Source organism: Sturnus vulgaris, chromosome 1 (assembly GCF_052056855.1).
Source record: "Sturnus vulgaris isolate bStuVul1 chromosome 1, bStuVul1.hap1, whole genome shotgun sequence".
NCBI classification, from domain to species: Eukaryota; Metazoa; Chordata; class Aves; order Passeriformes; family Sturnidae; genus Sturnus; species Sturnus vulgaris.
Genome location: NC_142243.1, coordinates 1,122,599 through 1,148,060, shown reverse-complemented (window position 1 = coordinate 1,148,060; position 25,462 = coordinate 1,122,599). Strand labels below are relative to the sequence as shown.

The 25,462-nt window shown below is 48.1% G+C and overlaps 1 protein-coding gene across 6 annotated transcripts in view; it reads left to right on the top strand.

The window, feature by feature from the left end:
• MAP4 (microtubule associated protein 4) overlaps nt 1-25,462 on the top strand; it is a 133,655-nt gene that overhangs the window by 10,088 nt on the left and 98,105 nt on the right. For all 6 annotated transcript variants that reach the window (XR_015806768.1, XM_088173325.1, XM_088173249.1 and 3 more), the window contains exon 2: nt 17,275-17,327. The gene's annotated coding sequence lies outside the window, so the exon portion shown is untranslated. The remainder of the gene's footprint in view (nt 1-17,274; nt 17,328-25,462) is intronic.

Here is a 25,462-nt window from a genome sequence, read left to right as displayed (position 1 = left end):
CCCTTTCCTGCTGCTCTTCTTTCTCTCCCATATTTCTGTTTTAGGCCATCTGAATATATTCAGTGTAAGGTGGGTTTCTTTTTTTTACTACAAAGACTTTTAAAAGGCTGTTGGAGGGGTGATTGGAGCACAGGATTTAACACACTGCTCCCAGAAATCCTGACTCTGGCTGGCATCAGCTGATGGTGTCTTGTTTAAACATACCACAGACTTGATGTTTTTTCCCCTTGGGGTTTGACTTCCTGTGATAAAAGGAGATTCCCTTTTAAAGCAGAACTCCGTGGTTACATAATGAGAGAAGGAAATACTCCAGAAGTGACACTGGGAGAATAGAAAAGTTATTTTGGTGACTGACTGTCAGACAGGAGAATAGAAAATTCTCTCAGGAGGGCACTGGTAACTGGAATCCTCTTGGGAAAGTGAGAGGAGCACATGGAAGGGATGAAGTGAGGGAGTGACCAGGGCAGAGCAGTGGGAGGAAGGTTATGGTGAGGACAGAGCTGTCCAGTGCCCAGCTACGATTTCTCTTGGAGGATTTAACTCTTTCCAAACTGTTCTTCCTCTCCTCCATCAGCTGCTCCCAAGCACCAGAAGTCTCCAAGTCTGACCCTCCAAGAGCTGTGCTGGCTTTGGCTGTTGGATTTGAAACCATGAGTAAAAATTTATTTTGGAATTTGTGTTTCCCCTTTCCCCCATGGCAGGCTTGCTAAGCACTGTGCAGGAGTCAGAGTGAAAATTGGCTTTTTATGCAGTTGGAGGGGTGAAAATGGAAGTTTCCCAAGCAGTTTGCTGTTCCTCAGCACGGGTTTTTGGGAGGCAGGGATACAAACTCCAGGGGAAGGCAGCTGGATTCTGGCAGGGAGTCACTGAACTCACTGAGCTTTCATAGTTCCTGCCCTTGGAGTTAAAATCAGCACTGCACACACCCCACACTCCCTCCACACACTGCTCCTGCCACTCTGAGCTCCCCATGGATTTCAAATGGAATATTGATTTCCCTGCTCTGGGATGTGCCTACAGAAACCTGGAAAATCCCCACGACTCATCAAAATTGAGCTGGTTTTCTTGCTAGTCTGGGCTATGTTTATTTTTTCTAGTATGTAATTTATCTGTAGAATAATTTTTCAGCAGCCAGATGTGCTGACTGTGCCTGTTAGGTTTCCCCAGTGAAATTCCCTGGCAAGCTTCACTTCTTCCAAGATCATTTCGAGGTGCTGATGTAATCAAAGGGTTGAATGTGAACTCAACGAGAGATTATGTAGTGCAAAGTTTGCTCTTAAAATCCATGTGGAATTGGAGTGCGTTTGTTATTTTTGTGTGTTTTTAATGGAGCTTTTTGTGCTCATTTGTTAATTAAGAGATGTCAGTTTATGCCTGGGGAGGGGGGGAAGGTTACAGATCCTTAACACCTCATCAAAATTTCAGTGGGAGTTATTTTATCAGCTCTATTTGAATAATTAAACATTGTGCTGAACTCATTTTGCAAATGTGTGGGGGGAACACAAGGAGTAATGAAAACAGTTAATCTAAATTGAAATGCATCAGAGCATCCTGGTTGTACAAGTGTTAACACCCTGCTTTATTCTAAATACTTGTATTACTTCAAAGAAACTTCCCAATGTATAAACTGAGGCATGAAATATAAACAGAGATTGGGAAATGATCCTCTGAATGACAGAAGTGAAACAGAGGGGCTCTGGTGATGGATATCTTGTTTAACACAGATCACCTTGAGCACTATAATTTTCCATATTGAATTGTTAACCCTTGCTTCAAAGCAAGGGAACTTCCAAAGTGCCTCGGAGGGACCTGCATTTTGTCCTTAAATTAGTTTAGTTTCCAAATGAAAGATAGTAGAATCTCATTATTTATGAAACAGAAGCTTTGGATTAAGCTCAGATGTTCCTTTATTAGAGAATTGCAGCTACAAAGGGAGGCTGGGTATCCACCAGCTGCACTTGCTGACTGATAACAGGCTTTTCCAAGTACTTTTCTTTCAGCAATCCTGTTAATGCTTTAAATTCAAGCCTAAACTTTTTTTTTTTTTGTGGGATTAGGAGTAGGAAGAAAAAAAGCTAAATCATAGGAATAAATGCAAATAATTCACGAACAGCAGAGCAGGAGGGTGAGGTGAGTCAATTATTGTAATCTGTGTTTGTAAAGCAGGGCAGTATTGCACTCCCTACTTTACAGCATATTAAATTAAATCGGGATGTAAGAGCTGTGACAGCACAGCAGGCAAAAGCTTCGCGTGTGTGGCTTTGTGCAGAGCACCTTTGCTTTCTGCTTTGTCCTTTTTTCATCTCCTTGCCTTTTCCTCGGGGGTGTGGGCTGTGTCCCCACGGCTCCTTCTTTGTGCTCTGGGAGTCCTGGGCACTGCGTGGGCTTCAGATCACAGCACCCACACTGGCCTGGGTGGGGGCACCTCGAGGATCATCAATTCCACCCCTCAAGGGGCTCTGAGCTCTCCCTGGAGCCTTCTCCTCTCCAGGGGAACATTCCCAGCTCTGGATCGCTCCAGGTCCTTGTGCTGTTGGGTCCAGGGCTCAGTTCTGCAGGTGGGGAATCACCTGAATCCCCCTTTGCTGCAGCCCAGGCACAGGGGCTCCCTGGCCAGGCCATGGTCAGGTTCTCAGTCCTTGTCCCCAGGGCTGCTCTCCATCCCTTCATTCCCAGCCTGGATTGGTGTTTGGGATTGTCCCAGCCCTTGCAGGACCTTGTCCTTGGCCCTGCTGAAGCTCCTGAGGTTGGCACAGTCCCCGTGGGTGCCCATCCCTGTCCTGCCGTGTGACAGCACCCAGAGCTCGGTGTCCCAGCACAGTGCCCGGCCTGCCCCAGCCCCACGTGTTCCATTTGGCTTTTTCACAGTCTCTCCACCTTCTCTGCAGCAAAAAATGCCTTTTTCTCCTCAAAGCAGGTTAGCACTGGTGGTGCCAGGGAAATAGCCAGCTCTAAAGTCTCAATGCTGGCAAATAAAAAAAATTATCTGTGGCTGCCACTGTCACCTTTGTCCTCTCAGCACAAGGTTTCACTCGGGCAGCTCTCACTGAACACTCCTCTCCCTGCTGATCTCTTGGGAGAGTTTTTCTGTTCATCTCTCCAAGTACAGGAGCTGGGATTTCTGCATGAAATGCTTTATATTGTGCTTTTCAGAAGCATAATACCAAAAAAAGGGGGTTGTATACTGGGAGGAGCATTTTCATCTACTAAACAGGGATGCAGGCTGTATTTTATGGGATTGACTGAAATCTCACAGTTTTTAATCTGGAAGTTGCATGTGGATTGTTCTCTCTCAGCAAGTTTGTACTGAATTCTGTTATTGTGGTAATTTATTTTTAAAATATCTTCTTGAAAAAAGAGAAGTGAAGTGTTTTAAGATGCTCCCAGGGTTGACCAGATTCAAGGCAGTTTTTTGCTCTCACATGTCCTTTGTGTAAATTCTGGGTTAATTAAGTGACTCATTCATTCAGTCTGGCTGAGGCTGCACATGATGGGGTGAAGGAAAAAAACAAACCCAGCACAGGGTGAAACTCTCAGAGGCAGCTGAGATTCCTGCTGGAAGGTGAACAGGGAACAGGCAGCCTGTGCCTCAGTGCAGACCTGCAGGGCTGGGCATTTCACACAACACAATCAGAAATTCTTCAATTCCTAAATACTTCAGGGCTTCTGGTTTGTGTCCTCTTCATTCCTGGGGCCTGGCTGTTAATAAATTAATAATAAATTAATAAATTAATACATGTGCCTGTGCTGTGATTTCAGTTCTGTGCTGTACAATGGCAAATGTGAATTCTGCACCGTTTCAGCTGGCCCAGGGCAGGGCTGGATGGGATATTGGGAAGGAATTCCTGGCTGGGATGGAATTCCCAGAGCAGCTGTGGCTGCCCCTGGATCCCTGGAAGTGCCCAAGGCCAGGCTGGACAGGGCTTGGATCACCCTGGGAATGCTGGAAAGTTTCCCTGCTGTGTAACAGGATGGGATTGGGATGATCCCTAAGGTCCCTTCCAACCCAAAACAGTCTGGAATTATTTTTGTTTTGTTCCCGAAAGTTTCTTGCATGAAACAGTTCTGAACACAGAAATCAAATCCTGGAATGCCTGGTTAGGAGGGTGATGGACAGACCTGAAAGTATTTCTACTTTTCAAACACCAAAGAGGAAAAAAAAAACCCCAAAGGACAAGCTCCTCCCCAACCCCTCCAGAATTAATCCCCTCATGATTCTAATCATTTGGCTAAAAAATTCAAAAATCTCGTCTCAATATTCTAAATCTGGAGAGGTACAAGTGTAAGAGAGAGTAGGGAAGTACTGAACATTTTCTGAATAACCAAGTGGATCATTCTGTAAAACATCTTTACTAATTAATCCCAAAAACGAAGCAAACTGAACAAGAGCAGCTTGTAACAAAAAGCTTTTTGATGGAGTTTGCTGCTGGGAATGAGCTCATGCTGGGGCTGTTTGCTGGTCCCAGCTCCCTGGGACAGTGGGAGGTGTCCCTGCCATGGCAGGGGTGGCACTGGGTGATCCTGGAGGTCCCTCCAACCCAAAACTCTCTAAGGACAAGTTGTTACAGGAGAGTGAAGAAATGTGGTCCCAATCTTCATGGAGAAACATCACTGAAGTCTTAAGGTGGAGCCAAGCAAGATTGAAATTAAAACTATCAGTGGCTCTTGGCTTCATGATTTTAAATAAATCCTTTTAAAATGTACTACAGTGATTTACCTTCTGTGCTTTCTACCTATTTCTCTTTTTTAAATTACAGAATGATTGCTTTAAAATAAACAGATGATTGGGGAAAACTTACTTATAGTAAGGGCAAACTCTGAATATTCAACTTGTGCAATGCTTGTGGGGGTTGATACTGGGATCTTGCTGAGTGGGAATTCAGTGATGTGCCAGAAACACAGAGTCTGCTTCATTCTAAGTCAACTTTAAACACCACAAGTTGTGTTATTCATTGTCCTTTCAGTTTCTCACCCTGATAAGCTGCTTTGTTGTCCTTGGAGGCACTGGGAGCCTCATGCTGGTTCCAGTTTAAATTACAATATCAGTGTGTAGGGGAGGCTGGAAGGTTTGGAGTCTGCTGGAATTCCAATACAAATCTTTTATTTCTGCCAACTAAAGAAATGCTGAGAGCTGTAAAAAAATAACAGAATCTCATGTGAGACAATGTGTTAGACTTGTCTCCCTTGTCATTGGAATTTGTCTTTAGAGGGATGGGAGCATGAATTAGAGTTGGAGTCGTGACAGCTCCTGCGTGTGAAGGCAGCAGGAGCTGCAGAATTCCTGGTGCTGGGGGTGACTCCAGTCCCTGGGGGGCTCAGGAGCAGAGCTCTGGCACAGTTTTTGTTTCCTCAGTCACAGGTGGTGCATGGGGCAGTGTCCCTGCATTCCCAGCTCCTGGGTGAGATCCTTGAGGAGTGAATGCAGAACTGGGAGTGGAGCCTGCCAGGGCATGGACAGAGCAGCAGTGAAGGAGCTTTGCTCGATTTTGGAATCCCAGAATGGTTTGGGCTGGAAGGGACCTTAAAGATCATCCAGTGCCACCCCTGCCATGGCAGGGACACCTCCCACTGTCCCAATGTCCAACCTGGCCTTGGACATGCCAGGGATCCAGGGGCAGCCACAGCAAATCTGGGAATTCCATCCCAATATCCCATCTAAATCCACTTCTTCCAGCTCAAAGCCATTCCCTGTGTCCTGTCCCTCCATGCCTTGTCCCCAGTCCCTCTCCAGCTCTCCTGGAGCCCCTTCAGGCCCTGCCAGGGGCTCTGAGCTCTCCCTGGATCCTTCTCCTCTCCAGGGGAACATTCCCAGCTCTCCCAGCCTGGCTCCAGCCCTGCAGCAGCTCTGGGGGCTCCTCTGGATCTCTCCAGGTCCTGTTCTGTTGGATCCAGGGCTGGAGCAGCTCTGCAGGGGGATCTCACACATCTCCACGGCCTCAGCACTCCTGGTTTTCTTTGGATCTGGGGGAATGACCAGTAGCAGGAATGTGTTTGTGTCTCAGCCAGGAACAAGTGAAAGTGTGGATGGACATATGAACAGCTGGGCTTTTCTTTATTTTTTTTTTCTTGTTTCTTAATGAGTCTGAGCTGAACAGTTTTAAGTCCAGATTAAAAGCTGGATGATGTAATTATTTTTTAATTGGTCTTTGCAGTAAGAACCTGTGCATTAAACCACAGAACTTTCTGAATTCCAGTTGCTGTGAGTAAGAGAAATCAGGTGGATTAAGTATAGTGCTGCAAATTCATTTTATGGGTATCTCTGAAGCATTTTCATTCAGTCATAAATCAGAATTTATTAATGCAGCTTTGTCTTTCTGAAGGCGTTATTTAAGGTTTCAGAGCAGTGAGTCTGCACTGATTGATTTGGTTGTGGTGTGAGGTAACACACGTTGTACTGGTTCCAATCTTGATGAGGAAACTGCTGCTGCTCCTGCTGCATTTTCAGAGCAGGAATTGCTCTCCTTGATAAGCCCAGAACAAGGATCAGAGCAAACACTTCCAGCAGCTCCTTGGGCTTAGAAATGTCAGGGATTTGTGTCATTGCTCTGATAACACACACAGGGTGAGAGCTGCTCCTCTGCTTTCCCAGGATAAGAGAGTCTGTGGGGATGGAATCTTTGAAGATGCTGCATCTCTCCCTTCTTTTTTTTATTTTCCTTGTGGTTCTTTCCCAGCTCATTGTTTGTTTAGTGTGACTGAACCTTCAAAAATGCAGCAAAGTCAAAGTGCACAACTCTCAGTGGGGACCTTCTCTCTCTACAACTTCTTGAGAGGAGCTTGTGAACAAGGGACAGGACAGGAGGAAATGGCTCAGGCTGGGCCAGGGGAGCTCAGGGTGGACATGAGCAGGAATTTCCCCATGGAAAGGCTGGGCAGGCATTGGAAGTGCCCAGGGAATTCCTGTGTATGACACTCGGTGGGCTGGGCTGGGGACAAGGTGGGGAATCACAGCTGGGATTTGGTGACCTTGGAGCTCTTTGCCAATCTTAATTCTGGGATTCTCGTGCCCTCCACACCTCAGGCTGGTCCTGCCATTAACCAGAGTGAAAATCCTGTGGTTAGGTGATGTTCAGCAGCACCGTGCAGGTTGGAGCAGGCTGGGGGGACAGTGGTGACAGTGGCAGCCCCTGGTGCCCTGCAGGCTGTGTTTGGGACCCTGTGTGCCCAGCTCTCCATTCCCCCGTGGTGTCTCAGATCCTGCAGCAGTTTGCTCCTGGGTTCTGGTTAAACACAGCTGTCTGCACCTTGTTGTAACCTGTCAGCAGCTGATGGGGGGTGCTCAGACTCCAGCCCAGCTTTTCACGCTGAATTGAACAAATCTGTTTTTTCAGGCAGTTGCATAACAGGAAGTGACTGCTCATCTTCTGTTCCAGTTATTTTTTTGTTGGCTTTAGAAATCTTAATTACTCTACTACAGTTGTAAATAAACATCTGAAGGATTTATCAGGTAATTTCAGGGCTGGCCACTGTTGCCTTGAATTTGCTAAGAAGTGACACTGCTTAAAAATCCCTAAAAGCCACAGTTCTGCTGCAGAATAAATGAATGTGTTCCAGCTCAGTCCAAGAATTTATCCACAAGATGGCTTTGAGTCTTTTTCTGACTCGTTTTCCAGTGCACCTTTAACAAAGGGAAACTTACCCCTTATAAATGGACTTTTTTTTTTTTTTTTTCTTTTGCTGGTGGGTTTGTTTTTCAATCTGAGTCTGAAAAGCTTGGGTAAGGTGTCTATGCCTTGGAAATGTGATCTGTGAGCTAAGAGGCAAAGAACTAAATGTTAATGACTTAACCTTATCTAGCTGCACTGCCCTGACCTTGATCTCCCATCTCCCCTTTCCCCAGGTACAGGTATCACTTTCTGCTTGCACCTCTGAACAAATCTGCTCTGATTTTAGCTGGAAAGCTGAAATAACAGGAGAATGTTGGTCTTTTTCTGGTTCTTCTGTACACTGGTAGTGCCCAAATTCTTATTTCTGGGGTGGAGAGAGGTTGGCTGTGCTGGGGATCACTCAGAGCTGACCTAACAAAGCTCTGCCTAAGCTGAGGTGCAAGTTCTGTCAGGTGTTGTGTCCTCACATAGGGGAGGTCAGGTGATGTTTTTGAGGCTTTTGAATTTGCCAGGAGAATTTGGGATGTTCCATGAGTGACCTCTGCCCAGCTGGGATCACAGTGAGGTCCTGACAAAGTCAGTTTGTAATCAGGAGTTCAATATTTGAATAGTTTTGATATCTCAGGGCACAGATATTGCTTAATTCTTGCTAATCTGGTCTTTCCCATGTGAAACTTTCAGGTCACAAATCCTCTGAAAACTTCTGGAATCTCTCATATTCGGAATGGATTAGGTTTGAATTGATTCTTACACTTCACATGGTCTCTGCAGTGATTTTGAGTGTCACTGACTTGTGTAGCAGAGGATGCCCTCTAGTCCAGAAATCAGCAAAAAAGATGGAGAGGGACTTGAGCCAAGAGCCTGGAATGATGGGACAAGGGGGAGTGTTCAAACTGAGAGAGAATAGGTTTAGATTGGATTTTGGGAAGGGGTTCTGGACTGGGAGGGTGGGCAGGTCCTAGCACAGTTTTCCCAGAGCAGCTGTGGCTGCCCCTGGATCCCTGGAAGTGTCCCAGGCCAGGCTGGATGGGTTTGGAGCAGCCTGGGACAGTGGGAGGTGTCCCTGGAATTCTTATTCTATGGTTTCTATATTCTGACAGCAGACAAAATATCTCCTGTCTGTGCTGCTGACCAGCCATGGCTCCTGGAAAAGCTTCTTAGCTGGAAGCAGCAGCAGCAGCACTCCTGTGTCTGCACGGGGTGTAAATGCCTTTTTTACTTTCCTCCTTCTGATCCACATTCACAAAGAATTCACAGAGAAATCAACTGATGATGCAGAGACTTCAAACCTGCAGTGGAAAATAAAGATTGTTTGGTTTTTAATGTACTTGGACACTGCTTGTGTTGGTGTCTGGCATAATTTAAAAACACAAAGTTGTAACCCTTTTGCCTAAAAAGAGTGATGAAGCATCTGCCTCATCATTGTCCCAAAATTGATATGGATAAGATAAAAGGGTAGAATTAGAATCCCAGAATGATTTGTGTTGGAAAGGACCTGAAATTTCATCCCATTCCACCATCCCAGGCTGCTCCAATCCCCAGTGTCCAACCTGGCCTGGGACACTCCCAGGGATCCAGGGGCAGCCACAGCTGCTCTGGGAATCCCATCCCAATATCCCAACATCCCAACACCCCAACATCCCAACATCCCATCCATCCCTGCCCTCTGTCAGCTCATGAACAAACCTGTCTGAGCAGAGGAGAGGCTGAGTTTGTGTGGACTGGGTTAATCTCACAGTGTTTATCACCTTTGATGGTTGGGGACAGGAGGGATGCCTGGGTCACATTCCTTGTGTGTTCCTGCACATCTGAAATATTTCCCCTCAAATACACAGCTCGTTAAACCTGATCTGCTGAGGTACTGCCCTTCATTTAAAGCACATCTGGACATGAGACTTGGGTTTATAGATGTGTATAAAATGTATATAGATGACCACCTTCTGTGAAATATTTATATATATATATTGACCAAATAACAGCTTTTTCCAGAGCTTTTAACCCAGTGTCCTGGTCATGCTGCCAGCCTGTATTTTGTTGAACTCTGGTATTTTTTTCCTTTCTTCCTCCAAAGCATCCATGCAAAATCTACTGCCATAATAAGATTCCAGCCTGAAAAGCCAGGAATTAAATAAATCCACAATCTCTGTTGTGTTTTTAGGTCAAGACTGGGGCAGTTGTGGGTTGGGGAGAAGCAGCACAGGTCAGTGGTTCCATCACAGTGTAAAATTTCATTTTCCCTGCTCCATTCAGAAGCACCAAGCAAAGCTCAACTCCAAGAGCACCCATGGATCCTTTCCCATCCAGTCCTTTCCAGGTGGGTTTTGAAGTGCTCAGTGAAGTGTCCCTGAGTTGAGCCCTGCAGCTCCCTGGCCACCCACACATCCCCCTGGGATAATCCCCTCCCTGCTGCACCACAGGGACACAGGAGGAGCTTGTGACCTGCTCTGGGTGAGGAGATATTAATGGACAGCTTGGGCACTTCAGTTATGAAACCTGGCAGGCATCAGCCTTGAAAACGTAAGAAGATTTCAGTCTCATGAATTTTCATACTTTCTTAGCACAATAAAGCATCAGAGACAGTTGGGAGCTCTCCAGGAGCTCTTTGGCTTTGAAGCTGTTGCAGTGGTAGCCTGCAAGGCCCAAGGAGATGAGAAATCCAAATTTTTCTCCTGTTTGCCCACTGCAGACAGCATTCCTTAGTGTGGGCTAATGTGGTAAAATCACAGTTGGTGCCTGCAATTTCCTTCTTGGTTTTCTTTTTCCAAAGCTGAGGAAAGACAATGTTTTGTAGTTTCAGTGAGATTAGGGAGTTCTCCATGGGTGTGTTTGATACAGAATCATGGAATGGTTTGGGTTGGAGGAGACCTTAAGGATCATCCTATTGCAGAGCCCCTGCCATGGCAGGGACACCTCCCACTGTCCCAGGCTGCTCCAAACCCTGTCCAGCCTGGCCTTGGGCACTGCCAGGGACCCAGGGGCACCCTGTGCCAGGGCCTGCCCACCCTCCCAGCCAGGAATTCCTTCCCAAAACCCGATAGAAATTTCTCCTCTTTCAGTTTAAAACCATCACCCCTTGTTCTGTCACCTCCCTTTACCTCTGTCTTTTGTCTAAGCCCCCTTTAGGTCCAGGCACCTTCACTTTCCATTTTTGGGTGTCCATAACACTGCTGACCATTGCTTTACCTGCACAGCAAGGGTTTGTTGTGGGTAAAAGAGGAATAAAACCCAGGGGCTGTTCTGGAAGCATCTCCAGCCTTGCAGAGGAGCTGCTGCTCTGGGTGTGGTGTCCCTGCAGTGAGTAACACAAGGATCCTTCTTGCTGGACGTGTTGAACAACCTGTTACACCTTGGCTGAGACATTTGGTAAAAAGCTGTTTAAAAAGCAGCAAAAATTTAGTTAGTTTTTAAAAAGGCACTGAGAGAGAAGCCCTGTTTGTTCCAGTTCTGGTTTGTTTCGTGGTGCTTTGCTCTCGTGTGGTGACAGGTGGGCTGGGCTGATGTCAATATAAAAAACGTTCAGTAAGAGCAGCTCCCAGCCTGGTGTCTCCAGCTGCCCTTGGGCTACTGAGTTTTGGGATGTTTGGTGATCTCTGGTAGTGCTGGGATGTTTGATTTCAGCAGATTTCCCACTGCAGCCTTTGACTCTGAGCAAAAATCCTCTCCCACACTGTGGTGGGTGCTGTTCCAGAGCTGCCATGGACCGGGACCCTTCTCACATCTGTCTGCACGTACAGCCCTGGTGTGGAGAGCAGCATTTTATCTGTGAGAATGTTCCTGGCCACTCTGACTCATCTGTGACATTGAGGAGCTGCTTCCCGTTCCTTGCTGATGCAGGGAGGCCATCAGTTGGCTTAGAGCCTCTCATTAATGGACTAATGACATTTGGATAATGAAAGCTGCTTCTTCTCCTTGTTGCCATCAAAGAGTTCATTAATGCTCCCCCAGGCTGAAGGCAGGATGGGCACTGGAGGAGCTCCAGCCTTGAATGATGATTTCATAGTTCAAGGCTTGACTCTGCTCTTACTGCTCCTTATGTAATGTGTGTGAGTCTTTATCAATCTCAAATCATTCCAAATGCTAATTCTGGCTTAGAGTATCCCAAAAGATGCAGGTTGGATAAGGCTGGCAGAGTGTGGGGATGTGCTTTGACAAATAAAGCAGATGACACGAGTCACAGTGGATCTGTATTGATTAGACAGAACAGTAGGAAGAATTCCTGAATTCTTAAACCCTCTATTTTTAGATGTATTTCGTCTGGGCTGAAGGCTTTCTGTTCCCTGAATTGTTCCAAAAATAAATATTTCAGAAGAGGATTAAACTTGAATGTGAAAGACAGTGTTTTTTATGCATCAGTGTTCATGGAAGGAGCTGGTCAGAAATCACTATTCTCCTTAAATTTGCATGCTCTGAATCCAAATTAAAGCTGCTTTCACCAAAACTACTCATCCACATGGGAGGCTCGAGGTGCTGGTGAGAATGCAACTGTGAGAGCTAATTTTAGCTAATTCAGTCCTGTGAGCAGCAGAGTCCTTCAGCTGTGAAAAGAGACACTTCACTCTTGCTTAAATCACTTTCTTTTTTTATTGAGCTCCTGCTCAACAGGGACAGGCTTTGCTGATTCTCACCAAGGGCAATTCCTGCCTTGGCTTTTGGTGCTGGGTTTCTTTTTGGTGTGAGTCTGGATGTTAAGGATTTTGCTTTGTTCTGTTTTGACACTTGAGAAAGGCGTTGGAATCTTTGCACACATCGCTCGTGTCCCAGTCCTTCATCTCAGCCTTCTCTGGGTGTTCCCAGGCTCCTGTCACAGACCCTGGTGTGTAACACGGTCTCTCCCACGTTCCTGTCTGGGGCACTGACAAACCAGAGGGCTCTGGGCTTCTGGAACTTTCCTTGGCAGGTGAGTGCAGCCCTTGGTGCACAGCCCAGCCTTGCAGAGCCCTTTGGGAAGGTCCTTGCCTGGTCCTTGACACTGGCACTGTGGCAAGCCATGAGTCACTGCTCCAACTTCCCAGAGTCATTGCTCGTTGTTTCTTTTTTTTTTTTTCAAATTGTTCCTGACATCCCAAAATCCGTGGTGCTGTAAAAACAGCCCCGTTTGTGCAGCTGCTGATTTCCTGTCTGCCTCTATGAACCTCACTGGGTTTTAACTTTGTCAACCTCAATCGTTGCCCAAGACTCTCGTTTGAAAGTCTGTCCCCTCTAATAAGGATGAAATGTGGATGCTGCCAGAGAGTGTCTGCCTGCTTTGCAGGGGAAGGTTTTCATTCTTCCATGTGCTGGGGATCCATCTCCTCCTCCAAGCAGCACCTCTTGCGTGACTGCTGTGCAACTCTGCCTTGCTGGTCATGAATATTTCCCTAGAAAATGATTCACTCTTCAAGTGCAGTGGAAATACGTCCTGTCTTTTGAAGACTCTTTAAATTATTAGTCTAACTTCACTTCTCTTGGGAGTAGCTCCATTCAAAAGCCTGGAATTAAAATGTAAAAGCATTCTCTTGAAAATCTCGGAATCATTTGGGTTGGAAAAGATCTGCAAGGCCAAGCTGGAGTGCCACATCCAGTCATTCCTGGGGCACCTCTTCCAATGTCTTTCCATGCAGAAATTCCTCCTGGTATCCACCCTGAGCCTCCCCTGGCCCAGCCTGAGGCCGTTCCCTCTCCTCCTGTCCCTGTTCCCTGGGAGCAGATCCCAAATCCCCCCCCACTGTCCCCTCCTGTCAGGGAGTTGTGCAGAGCCAGAATTTCCCCCTGAGCCTCCTTTTCTCCAGGCTGAGCCCCTTCCCAGCTCCCTTATCCATTTCTCCTAGGATTTACTGTCAGCTTTATCCAGATGTGTCAGTATGGGAACAGGAGTTTGATGCTGAACAAAAATTCAGTGAGTATCTGGCAGTGGTGCCCGTGAAGGTAAAAAGTCCATCATATATTTGTGAATAAACTCTTGATTTAGGGTCTTGGTGAGTTCAGGAAGAGGCAAGGAGTCAACACAGGGGGTTGTGGCCATAAAGGCAATTTTCCCTCTCAGGAAAAGCGTCCCTGCCCATGACAGGGATGGAAATGAGAGCTTTAAGGTCCCTTCCACCCCAAACCATTGTGTGGTTCTGTGATTCCTTGTCAGGTTGTTGTAGTTATTGCTCTGGGAAGAGCCAGGGGTGGAAATCTGAGCTGCCCAATCTGGATTTCATGGCCACTGTGTATATTTAGCTCAGGGATCACCATCCTGTGCCTTTGGAGCTGCATCGACACCCTGGGGCTGCTTTGCATGTGGAATGTTGGAGCTGGGCTGGGTAACGCCCCTCCTGGCTTCCATCGAGTCATCTTCGTGCCCTGTGAGTGCTGGAGACAAGAGCTATTTAAAGGGAGCTGTTTATGCAGAGCTTTGGAAACCAAGCCTGAAGGGTGAGAGAACAGGAAACTCCAAGGTTGAGGGGATTTCACCTGCAACACTCCTGAATTTGGGATGGGGACACAGTGAGTGCTGCTTGTTCAGGGAGTCTGAGGGAGCTGATAAGGTTTCTGATATGGCCAATGGCACATTCTTTCTTTCTGTTACAGACTCAGTGGCACTGAAGTGCATTCCTCCTGGCTGGAATCAGGGATAATCCAGAGCATTGCTGTGCTCCTGGTCTCTGGCATCATGAGCAGAGACAATCACTGCACACATACACACAAAGTCCTGGATCCCTGGAACTGGCCAGGGATGATGATTTCGTGAGGTGGATGTGGGAGGGGCTGTTTTACATCATTTTTGGGTGGCTTACCAAGATGAACTCGATGCTTCTCTCCAGGACCAAGCAGAGCTGGCAGCTCATCCTCCAAAGGGCTGTCACTGGAAACTGGTAGAGATGAGTTGGTGCTGCTAGAAGTAGTAAGAACCTTCAAAATGACAAAAATCTGCAGGGAATAGTTGATGTTTGCCCTGAAATATGGCTATGGTTTTGGAACTCCTCAGAATAACCCTTGTCTTCGAGAAGGGCTGTGTTGGGTGGGAGCTGGCTGGTTGGAGGTACTCAGTGTGTTAATGGATGCAGGGGATTCACTTTTTCTGGGAGGGCAATCTCTGAAGTTGGAGAAGCCCTTGGAATGTTCTGTACAGACAGGATGAGGAGCTGAGGAACAAGAACTACTGGTGCAGGATTGTGGAACTGGAATCTCACAGGGACAGCAAGCATGAGCAGCCTGCATGCCAGGCAGTGCCTGTTCTCTGACACTGCAGCCAGGATCCGGGGGGGAGTGGCATTCATGAGATCCCTGCTTTGCCTTTCCACGTCAGCTGTGGGAAAACAGTGCATGGATGGTATCTGTGGTCATTAAAACAGGTCTCAGAAGGATTTGTCCAAACTGGAGAACAGCCTTTAATCGTGGGCCACATGAGTTGGGGTTTGCTGGATGTGAGAGTTTTCTCCTGCTGTTCAGCAAAATTCTGGAGCAGAGTCTTCCTCAATTTATCATGTGAGGGGATGCAGATTATTTTAGGACCCAACACATAAGAAATCTTTGCAGCCACACCTTCAATTTCAGTGCTTTGGGGTCAGAAACACAGATATTTAACATTTCTGCTTGTCACTGCCTCCCTAACTTAAAGAACATCAATTTTACAATGGGGGCAGTTAAGACCCCCACACTACAGGAATTCTGCCCTTCAGGGGTTACTTAGAGAGCATCCAGAGGTGCAGCTTTACCAAAAAATAAAAAAAAGTTGGTTTGCCCAGGCCAAGAACCTGTGGTGGATTTTATCTCACAGCCTGACCCAGCCCCATTTGAGCTGGAGCAGCTCTAAAAAAGGAGCTCCTGCTTCTCATTTTCCTCAATTCTGCCTGAAAAGAGAGGTCCCTGGGTTGTTTTTCTTAACAAATAAGGTAAAGTTTTCGTGGTTTCTGTGCAAAGAGATTGGAATCTCCTGTGTGAGAGTGGATCACAGCAAGAACTGCAGGATGGATGCCAAGGGAGCAGCAGTGGGGCTGTGCTGCCTTGGGAAGTGCTCTGGGTGTTCTCCAGGGAAGGAGCTGGAGAGGAGGACCCTGATGTCCCAGTTGATCCCAGGGATGTCCCAGTTGCTCCCAGGGTGCCCCAGCTGCAGGGGAGGATGTGGAGAAGGGAGGTGTGGGTTGGTGCTGTCCCAGCAGAGTCCCTCTGTGGGGAAGGGGAGCACCAGTGTTACCACACAAGGCAGAGCTTGTGCAGCTGAATTCTGCACCAGAGATTCCCCCATTCCTTAATTAATGTGGAATTAAAGCCCTTCTGAAGGGAGCAGGACTCTTCTGGAAGGCTTTTCTCACTCCTCAGTGCTTCACTGCTTTACTGAAGCTAAAATGACACTTTGCTCTGGGCTGTTTCCTCATTTAGCCAAAAGCTCTGGAATTTTACTTCTGTGAAGCACAAATGTCCATCTGTGGGGAGAGGAACGTGGATTAGTGTTTGTCTGACTGCTGAGCAGGTACTGAGATGATCTTTTCCTGTGGGACTGGCTTGATGACTTGCAGTGCTGGAGAACAAGTTGGACATTTATTTCTCCATGTGAATTGAAATACTTGAAGTCTGTGGATCACTTTGTGTTCCCTTCTGCAAGGGGGCTGTAAGGAGTAATTACTGGGATATAATCTTTTTTTTTTAACAGCTGTATTTGCTTCACAGTTAAGGAACATTATCAACAGAATGTAAAATATTGGGTAGAAAAACTTGGAACACAGCACCCAGGTGAGGAGATGGCTCCCTGGTAAATCTGCTTGGGAGCTGGACTGGAATCGTGGCAAAAGTAGGGAAAACAAGTGGAAGAGCTAAAGGTGGGCTCATGACGTGCATGTGACTGTCACAGGGGCTGAGCAGGTGTGACAGGGCCCTGTGAGCTCTTAAGCCTTTCATTGAGCACCTGAAATGCTGCTTAGGGCAGGGATGTCCTGATCAGCCTGGATTAATTCAGCTTTAATGCTGTGTTTGGGGAAACCTATTAAGGTGTGTAAAGAGGGAAAAGTCACTCACAGTTTTCATGGAATATCCTAAACAGCTTGAGCAAGTGGAAATAGCAGTCACAGGATGGAGGGTGTGGAGATGGCCCAGGCAGGGTCACCTGGAGCAGGTGACACAGGGATGTGTCCAGACAGGGACACTCCAGGGCTCTGCCCCTCCATGGAAAGAGGCTTTTCCTTCCTCCTGCTGAGCTGCAATTTGTTGTGGTTGGGTTTGTGCTCTCTGTTCCTCGTCCTGTCACTGAGCAGAGCCTGGCACCTCTCCTGGCACCCACCTGGAGAGATGGGTGTGCACTGATGGGATCCCCTCTGTGCCTCCCTGCCCCACACTGAGCAGGCCCAGCTCCTGCAGCCCCTGCTCCTCAGAGATGCTGCAGAGCCCTGAGCATCTCTGGGGCCTCTGCTGGAGCCTCTCCTGCAGCTCCTGCTGCTGAGGAGCCCACAATGGACACGAGATCTCAGCTGGGCCCCAGCAGGGCTGAGTGGAGGGGCAGGATCCCCTCCCTTAGTCCTGATCCCACTGAGATCTTCTTCCCGTTGAGGAGGCAGCACCAAGAAAATCTGCTTGCATCATTTATGGGGACTGCAGCCAAATCTGCCAAGCCTTAGTTAATTCTGAGTAACACCACTCATGTCCCAGCATCTCTGCTTTGCCATCCCAGGGCTCTGTAATCACCCAACTCCTTCTGCTTTGTGTCTTGCAGATAAGCAGTTTCTGAGGACTGAAGGACCTGCCCAGGGAACACCTGCTTGTGAGGTAGGAGCTGATTTTCTGATGACCCAACCCCAAATGTTTGATTCAGAAGCAGAGGTTTGGCTGTGCTGGGAATTGCAGCCACCACCCAGAGATCTGAACTGAGTTCTGCCCCTGGGAGCCTCTGTGGAGCAAACACATCTGGAATGGACTCACCTTTCATTCTGTTCCCTTAAACCTTCTAATTACTGCTCTTTTTACATCCTTCCAGTGAAAATCCTTCCACACAGAATCACAGAAAGGTTTGGGCTGGAAGGGACCTCAAGGATCACCCAGTGCCACCCCTGCCATGGCACAGACATGATCCCAGTTTGCTCCAAGCCCTGTCCAGCCTGGCCTGGGGCACTGCCAGGGATCCAGGGGCAGCCACAGCTGCTCTGGGAATTCCATCCCAGCCAGGAATTCCATCCAAATATCCCATCCATCCCTGCCCTCTGGCAGTGGAAGCCATTCCCTATGTGCTGTCCCTCCATGCCTTGTCCCCAGTCCCTCTCCAGCTCTCCTGGAGCCCCTTCAGGCCCTGCCAGGGGCTCTGAGCTCTCCCTGGAGCCTTCTCCTCTCCAGGGGAACATTCCCAGCTCTCCCAGCCTGGCTCCAGCCTTTCAGGTATTTATTAAAGTTTCAGGCATTGTTGGAGCTCTGTTTGGATATCAGGGCTGGTGTTGAACTCCAGGTTTATCCTTTCTGGCCACTTGGATCTTCTTTCCTTGCCCTTTCTGCTCTAAAAGGCATCATCTTGTTTAACTTGGTCACTCAAATCTTCTTTTTATCAGAGTAAGAGGACTAAAAAAGATTAAAATGGGTAAACCAGGCTAAGAAAAAGAAGTCTGATTTGATTTGTTAGGAATTGGGAGCAGCAGATCATCCAGGTTTTTTATCCTAGCTGTCCTTTGGGGACAGTAAAGCTCCACTTCCCTGGAATCTGCATCAGGTCTGCACTTGAGATGCTGGAGGTGCAGGTAATGCTCATGTGATGTGGTTTGGGGAAGGAATTTCAGTTTATTCCTGATTTTTTTATGAACTGAGAGACCCCTTCTGCAGAGCAGTTTGGGGTTGTTCTCAAATGCTGGCTATGTCTTGAAGTTCTGAGAGGAGTTTGTGCTGTTTTCCTCTCTGTTGGAGCCACCCATCTGCCTTTGCCTGTAAGAAAGGCCTGAGCTGGCAGTGCTGGTCCCACCCAGAGACCCTTGGCTGGAGCTCCAAACCCTGATTTAACATCCCCAGCTTCATCCACTGTCATCTCCTGGGGCTGCCTGCAGGTGACAGGAGCCTCACAAGGCTCCTAAAACCTATTTATGAGATAAAATAATTTTGTTTTCAGTGCCCTTAAAATGGCAGCTGCAGAGAGAACACCAGAGGTGCAGAATTGTTTATTTTCAGTGGGGCTGATGCTCCTGTGTCCCTGTTCCTGGAATGATTGGAAGATGCTCCCTTGGCTCCATGGGGCATTCCCAACTCCTGCTCTTGGTCCCAGGGCTTTGAGTTTTCCTTCCTTCACCTTCCCCTCTTGAGTGGGTTTTATTTTGGCTCTTTTCTACCACTCCTGGCTTGGTTCAGTGTGATCTGGAAAGTCTGCCAGGCTCCTTGGGATGTCTGGACTCAGTTTAGACTTAGGGATTGAAATTCCATGACTCCTATGGGGAGAGCTACAGGGATGCTGGGACTCCAGCAGGCAGAATCTGCCTGCTGGAGTCCCAGCATCCCTGTAGCTCTCCCCATTCCTTTTTTCATGGTTTCAGGACATGCTCAACCAAGCAGGTGTTTCCCACAGCCTGCATTGAGCAGCCCAAAAGTTTCCTGGAGTAATTTATCTGGGAATATTTACTGCAGGCTCATTGACTGGGGCATGAATAGCAGCAGCTTCCTCCCCCACATCCTCTGGGAAGTTGGGAGAGCAGGCAGGAAGGAGGAGAACCTTGGGGGGAAGTCGGGCACTGCCTGAGGAATATTTTGGGTTCTTTATAAACCTCTTATCTCAGATTGTCCCTCAGGAATACCCTGAGTTCCTCCTGCTCAGTCCATTAGGAGTTCTTCCAGCCAAGTCCAGGGGAATTTTGGTCATCTCTCTTAAAATGCTGACACTGACCATGATTGGTGGCACCTGGATCTTCATTTCTGGTTCTTGTGTTGGTTCCACGTGTACAGGTGGGGAGAAAACACTTCTGAAAACGTTACCTGCTGGATAAATTTATATTTTATTGTGCAGTGGCTCTAACTGGGAAGAAACACCCACAAACCCACATTTTTAGGGTCAGTTTTATTGGGTTTGAGGCCCTGGCAGTGTCCAGGAGAGCTGTGGCTGCCCCTGGATCCCTGGCAGTGCCCAAGGCCAGGTTGGACATTGGGGTTGGAGCAGCCTGGGACAGTGGGAGGTGTCCCTGCCACGGCAGGGGTGGCACTGGGTGGGATTTAAGGTCCCTCCAACCCAAACCATTCAGGGATTTGAGGATTCTGGGTCACTTTACCACTTAAGGTTTTACTTTCTTGAAGTGATGTGGGAAGCGCCCTTATTTAAAATCAAATGTTTTTTGTTTTGGTTTGGTTTTTTTTTCAGTTCTACACTGAATAGTTATTTATTTAGTCTCCTCTTTTTCCCCTTTTGGAAGGGAATTGCTATGTCCAAGGGCACCTCAGTGTGGCACTGGACACTACAGCTGCAGCTGTGATAAAAAAGTGAATAATTCTCCAAAGAAACCAGCCCACCATGGCTGATAACGCTGCAAGGACACCTGCAAAGTCTTTTATTGCCCTTTCTTTCAAATCTCAGCTTTTGTTTTCTAACCAAAGCCTTGTTTTCCAGGCACCCTTGAATGTGTTTGTTATCAGAGCACGGAAATGTAAATACAATGGTGGTTGGGCTGCAGAGCTCCTCCCTTCCTCCCCCTGCCTTCCTGCATGCACTTGGGAAGGGGAGAGCTGTTCTTCCCCATTAATTCATTTCAGAAAGGTCTGTTCTTCCCCCTGCTGCCACCCCATCACATTTCACAGAGAGACAGTTCCCTCCTTGAGACCCAGAACCAGCACAAGGCCTGGTGCTGTGGCTCCTCTTGGCATTTCCCCAAGCCCCTGCCTACCAGCACTTCCCATTTTATAACTAGATAAGCCACACAGGCACTGTTCTGCTTGAACTAAGGCTGCATTCTTCTGCTTGCAACATTTGAGCTCATCTCTTAGAAGAAAAACTAAAAAATGTGGAGCCTTCACCAAGCTGAGTCTTCCAGCCTTAGGTTTGCAGCTGGTTTTGACATCGTTGCCCCAGTGTGGTTGTGCTGGGTGTAGTTGGTCACTGGGAGCTAATGTTGGTTGATCTCTCAGCCAGCAGGAATTTTGTCATTGGAACCAGGGCAGGGTAACAGAAAGGCTCCAATGCAGAATTTGTTCTTTGGCCTCACTGGGGAGGAATTGGGCTCAGCTGTTGGATGTGAGCAGTCCCTTGGCCTCACTCTGTGCCTGTCATCTGCTTTTTTTACTGGCTCTGTCCTGAGCTTTGTATGGCAGGAAGAACTTTCTGGGCAGAGTTCTTTCTCTTCAGTTTGCAGGGCCTTTCTTGCCTGAGCTGCCACAGCAAGTGGATGTGTGAGTGTAGCACAGCAAGGTCCCTGCTCACTGCCCAGGAGCTGAGTGATGCTCCCCTGGCCCTGGGCCAGCTGCAGGGCTGAAGCAGCTAAAGAAAAAATCCCTGGGATCCTCTCAACGAATAAATAAACATCACATGAGAGCAGGAGTGTCCCCCTGCCTGGGGACAATTCATGTGTCCTGCTGGGAGGCAGCAAGAGCAGCTTAGGGGCTGGGCTGGCAGCCCTGGGGCTAAAGGGATGAGCTGCAAATTCCATCGGCAATCTGTGGGTCCTGTTTGGAGGGAGCTGGGCATGGACCTGCTGGAGCTGTGTGTGGTGAAATTCGGATGAAATTCAGTGGATGTGCCACTGGACACGTTTTCAGGCATTTCCCTGTAGCTGTGTCTTTGGTGCCCCTCCCCTGGGTGCAGTGCAGGTGCAGGACTGCTGTAGGAGTGTGGTGATGCTGCCTGGTGGCTCTGAGGGATGCTGAGCTAATTCCCCTTCCCAGGAATTGCCTGGCACAGGGAGAAGATCCCTCTCTGCCCTGACGCTGGTGCTGCAGCTCTCAATTGCCCCGTGGTCCCTCAGAGCATCCTGAGTTCCCCTTGGGATGTTTGGGTGTCTCACTGCACCTTTCCCTTTCTCTGTTATCCTCCTCCCTGTGCTTGGGAGCTGCACCTTCACCACCCTTGGATCACAGACAGGCAGGTTTTGCTTCCCAAGGTTCCAGCAAATCCTTTTGTGGCCCAGGTGTTATCAGCACTTCTAAAGTTAAAAGCTTCTACCTTGGTTTGAAGGGATTGCAGAGTTTTTCCTTTCTCACCTGTGTGTAGGCACAAATATCCCTACTTGGGTGTAATTCCTGTTCACTTGGAATATGTTTAATCTCCATTACAATTATTGTGGCCATGCCCCAAGAGGAACAAACTCCATGCATGGAATTGCCAAAAATGGTGCAAAAAGGCTCTTTCTGAGCATGTTCTGGTGAGACATCAGTGTGTAAAGGCAGACTGGGATATCCCAAAGGGGTCCCTAACAGAGTCAGGAGCAGGGATATCCCAGAATAGGCTCCAGGAACATTCCAGGTGTATTCTGCTCTCACCCTAAATGTGTTAAGGACTTGAATTCTCCAGGAATTTCTGAGCACCTGAGTGGCCTCTAGACGAAAGGAGGGAGTTTTGTTGCTGTGGATGGATGGATGGATGGATGGATGGATGGATGGATGGATGGATGGATGGATGGATGATGGATGGATGGATGGATGGATGGATGGATGGATGGATGGATGGATGGATGGGGAATGTGCTCTTGTGTGATCCATGGGCACGTCCCCGTGGAGCAGAGCTCGGCATTAACAGAGAATTTGCTTTTCCTTATTCAACATCTGCCTCCACAAGGCTTTGCTGTGGTTTCCAAAGCAGCCCCTGACCATTTCCAGGTTTCTCTGGGGGCATTGCTGGGAGTCTGCAGAAGGCACCATCCTCAGAGGCAGCTGCTGACTCCACAGAGTCCCTCACTTGCTGTAGCCGAGATCTTGCAGAATTTGCAAATAGCTAAAACTCCTTTCTTGGTATAGAAATGCTTTGTTTCATTCTTCCAAAGCTTTTTTGACCTTCAGTAATGTTTGAAAGCTTTAAAACTTTGTTTTCTCTTGACAAATCCCTTTGAAAAAGCATTGCCATGTTTGCTGTCCCACTCCTGTGGATGACCAAGCTGGTGCTGAGTTGCCATGAATGAAAACAATTCTCCACTCACCTTTGTCATGTGGGAGCTTCCAGTCCTGTGTCCTGATGGGCAGGTTCTGGTGCTCTGTAATTATGTTGTCAGGAGAAGGGTTTATTTTAATTAAAAATGAAGGAGCTGCTCTGATACAGTCAGTGACACAACTGGAATTATTTTGTGCAGGGAAAGGAGTGGAGCCTGTGTGGAAGTACTGGAGGCAGAGCTGGTGTCCAACCTGTGCCTGATTTCCAGATTAATTTCAGAATTCATCCTCTCTGGCCTTGCTTTCCCTCCTACACTCTCAGATGTGTATATACACATATTTATATATTATTATATATACACATATTTATATATTATTATATATACATAAGGCAAAACCATGAGTTGGTGAATGCACTGAGGCCTGCACAGTGATACTCAGACTATAATTAGGCTGGACTAAACCTCTGAATTTTTTTCTCACAGCATGACTTGAACTCATTCTCATCTCTGGGTTTCCCTTCCAGTGTTTGTGCTGTACAGTTTTCATCCATATTAGAAATTGGGAGCAATGAGAACAGAATCCTTCTTTTGGGAGACGTGCACGTAACACAAATGTGTGCTAGGATGCATTCAGAGGAGCTGGGGTGAATTCTGTGGTGCAGCTTCTCCCTTTTTGTGCACTCAGCTCTTGTGTCCAGGAAGAATGAGGGGGTGAAGATGGGAATTGGAGGGTGATGCTGGGTGATCCCAGGGCTGGGCTGTGCTGTGCCACCCTTCCCTGTGTGCCAGGGGAAGGGCAGAGGCAGGCAGGCCGTGTGCTGTGGCACTGGGAGGGATGTGGGATGCAGGCTCTCCTGGGCTGGCTGCTATTAAAGGAAAGCAGCTGCCAGGAGCAGCTGCTGGGGCTGGGGCTCAGCCCAGCATCCTCCAGAGAAAGTGCTTTGCAAACAGCCCTTCCCTACCCTGCCCCCACTGCTCGTCCCCTGTGCCAGCAGCACACAGGAGACTCTTCCCCCATGATGGATGAAACTCTCCTTTTTTGGTGCTGCCTCTCCTGGGAAGCAGCACACGAGGCACTGGAAACCAGCAGCCAGGCTGGGTTTTTCGAGCTGCTCTTTTGGGAGCTACAACTTCCAGGTCTGGGCAGAAGGTGGGCAGACTCTCTTCTTTCCTTAGATAAATATTTAGGATTTTTGGAGTCCTTTTTAGGTCTCTTACTTCAGTGCTCGTAGGCCTGTGCAGAGCTCGACACTTGAAAGTCCCTCACAGTTATTATCTATGAACTCATCTTCCATGTGGCTTTTTTGAAGGCCAGCCAAGAGCATTAATCCCCACCTTCTAGAGTCCCTAATCCCTGCTGGGGCTTAGAGGAAAGTTATTCTTGTCCTCCCAGTGAAGCTGCTCTGGCAGAGCATCTCTGTCTCTCTCTGTAACTTAAGGCAAGTTTATTAATGTGACTTTTTATCAGCTTGGACAGGGTACAGCTCCGGATGGAGCAATCCAGCTTGGACAGTCTTACCCCATCGTGCTGAGTGCTTCATGGCACTGACATTGCCCAAAGGGAGGGAATCATGCAGGAGGTTGCTGTGCTCTTATCTCAGGTCTAATTACCAATAATAAAACGTTCTTTGCAGGCATCACTACGTGCCCCACATCTTTTTTTTTTTTTTTTTTTTTTTTGGGAATGGGTGCAGCCGAAGTGGAGTCAGGGCTGGAGGTGAGCTGCTGGGCTCATTCTTTGCAGTTGTATCACTCTTCCTCTCCTCAGCCTGACATTCCTGAAGCCTCCCAGCTCTGGTTTTCATCCACTCGTGGCTGTGTTGGCGTCTGGCCCTCTCCTCCTTCCACCATCCCTCCCTGCTCAGAGCCTGCTCAGGCTCCAGCAGCTCTGCTCTCACCCCCAGGCTGCTGCAGGGGGGCTTCCTCCTATCTGTTGTCCTTCCAGGGGAGTGGGATCAATGGAACCTTGGCTTCTGTGCTCGGTTTGGTGGCTTTGGGCAGCTCTGCTGCTCACTCAGGTGTCACTGGAGGCTTTGGGAGGTGGCTCCGGGCCCTGCCATGGAGCTGAGCTGCCTCTCCAGCGCTGCTTTCCACAGGAAAAATTGCACAACACCCCTCGGGCTTTTGGACAAGTGCAGAGCAATTGCAGCCATCCCCAGGAATGCAGCAGGGCTGCTCTCCTGGGTGTCTGGAGTTTTGTGGCTCTCCAGAGGCTGAGAGCAGCAGGAGCTGCTGTGGAGTGCCCTGATAAACCAGAGCCGTGCTTCAATCCTGGAACAAGGCCAGAAGGGAACTGATGGAAAACCTGCAGGGGAGAGTGTGGAATGAGAGTTTGCAGAGTTCTCAGTGCAGCTGAACACCGAGATCAAACCAAAAAAAAAAAAAAAAACAAAAACAAAAAAACCAACGGGGATCTGTGCCGTGGAAATGCTGAGTTCCAGAGCTGGCTGGGAGGGAGGGGAGCCCTGGCACAGGTGCCCAGAGCAGCTGTGGCCACCCCTGGATCCCAGGCCAGGCTGGACAGGGCTGGGAGCTCCTGGGACAGTGGGAGGTGTCCCTGATGATGGGCACTGGATGATCTTTAAGATTCCCCCAGAGCCAAGCCATGCTCTGGGACCATTCCATGGTACCAGGTACCTGCACATGTGTGTGTGTGTGTTTAGCCACACTCAAACAGGAATTCTCCCTGCTTCTCCTGCACTTGGATATTCCTTCTGCCTTGATCTTTGACAGAGATCTGCCTCCAGCTAATTTACTTTTATTTTGCATAAGTGCAGAATGTAGGCTTTATTTTTAAACTGCTTTTGCTGAGTTGAAAATAATGTTAATCAGGGACATGCAATATGCATGTTACCTGCCACTGGAATTCCT